The sequence below is a fragment of the Elephantulus edwardii genome, unplaced genomic scaffold, assembly GCF_000299155.1.
Source record: "Elephantulus edwardii isolate Elephantulus edwardi_28Jun2011 unplaced genomic scaffold, EleEdw1.0 scaffold00109, whole genome shotgun sequence".
In the NCBI taxonomy this organism is placed as follows: Eukaryota; Metazoa; Chordata; class Mammalia; order Macroscelidea; family Macroscelididae; genus Elephantulus; species Elephantulus edwardii.
In genome coordinates this window covers 5,207,172-5,208,969 of record NW_006399859.1, presented here as the reverse complement: position 1 = coordinate 5,208,969, position 1,798 = coordinate 5,207,172, and positions in this window count along the sequence as shown.

Sequence of the window (1,798 nt, the reverse complement as noted above, 5' to 3'; positions counted from 1 at the left end):
CATCTGTGACACTGTCTACTGAAGTGGCCCAGCTTTCCACAGTGGAAGCAATTCTGACCTCCTTTATTACCTTTGGGTGGCATTGTATATAAGTAAGACTTCCTTTTCCTGACACAGCTGGAGCCTAAATTTAATTGTTGATGGCAGTATTGATAAGGTCGCAATGAGGAGATCATATTGCCCTTTTATTGGATGCTCTGAGCCCCAGGGAGTGCAAAATTTCTATTCCAGTGCCCTTGGGCAAATTGCCTCACAGTTTACAACCCGTGAAGTGGGATGATAATCCTCACTCTGCATACTTCACTTACGAGTGTCTGTTTAAGATAGTGGAAGCATAAGTTTCTTTCCAAACCATACAAAGTGACTGATGTTGTTGTTAGCTGTACCATGGAATCAGCTATGATGATACTATGTATACTAAGAATAGACTGTTGAAATCCATCGTTTCCATTGGCTGGTTTTTAGAAGTCAATCTCTCCACTTCCTTCCTAGTCTGTCTTAGTCTGTAAGCTCCATTGGAGCCTATGCGGCAGGAGAGCAAAATATAAGCTCACACCCACTGAGGTGGCTGTCCTTGAGGAGCGCTGACTGAATTCTACCCCCCCCCAAATCTTCACCACCCTTGTGAGAACTATAGATGGGATCCTTTTACCCAAATTTCTTTTAGTACTTTGTGTTAAAAACTGTGATAGATATAGAAATATAAAGAAAGATGAATAACAGATGACTGTTTACTTATTCAACAACTACATACTGGACACCCACCATGTGCTATGTATATACTGCAAATGAACTGTAACAAGAAAAACTCAGGTCTGGTACTCATAGAACTCCTTACAATGTGCAGGGCAGATAAGATGGTCAGCAGATGAATACAACACTCCATGAATTCTAGGTAAGGAGCTAAAAGATGCTATTGAGAATTTTTAACAGGAGATCCTAATCAGACCTAGATGTAAGGAAGGTTGTCCTGAAGAAAGAACTTCTAGGATCACAGAAGTGGGCATGTAAACCACAGAGCTATAAAGACCTAAGAATACAAGGTAGAGGGAGCTCTAGTGGCCCAGTGGCAAGAAGCTGTGCTACAATCCTGAAGGCCCACATCCCAGATGCTCCAGTTCATCCCAGAGAGGGTGAGACCAGGCTGCTTCTTGGAGGGAAGGATTCTAAAGCTTCTTCTCACATACGCTGGACATGTTGCATGGAGGGACCAGTCTTTGGAGAGGGATGTCATGCTTGGGAGGATGGGGGTCAGCGTGAGAGAGGAAGACCCTGGATGAAATGGATTGATTCAGTAATTGGGGTAATAGGGGTGGGTGTGTCAGAGACGAATAAGATTGGCACAGGATAGAGAAGGTTTATAGCTATTGTACATAGGTTTGCTATGAGTCATAGGTGACTCGACGGTACATAACAACAACAACCACCAATGTAGAGTCTTGCTACATCTTTAACAAGGTCAAAGTAATTTTACTGCCCATACGAGAATATTGTCATGATTTGGACATATTTTAAAAATCTGGATATCCTGAAAGGAATGGATGATTAGAAATCATGTGTGTGGCAATTAATTGTCTAATGACAGGAATTGGGGGAGGTCGATGAGGGAGGGAGGAAAGTGTGCGTGAATGATGAATAGTAAAAAAAAAATACTTTAAAAAAAGTCTAGCTATTTAAACATGACTCTGCACAGGTCACTCTCACTCAAAATAGTAATCAGCGAAGTGCAGAAACCTATTCTCTCTCTCTCTCTCTCTCTCTCTCTCTCTCTCTCACACACACACACACACACACACAC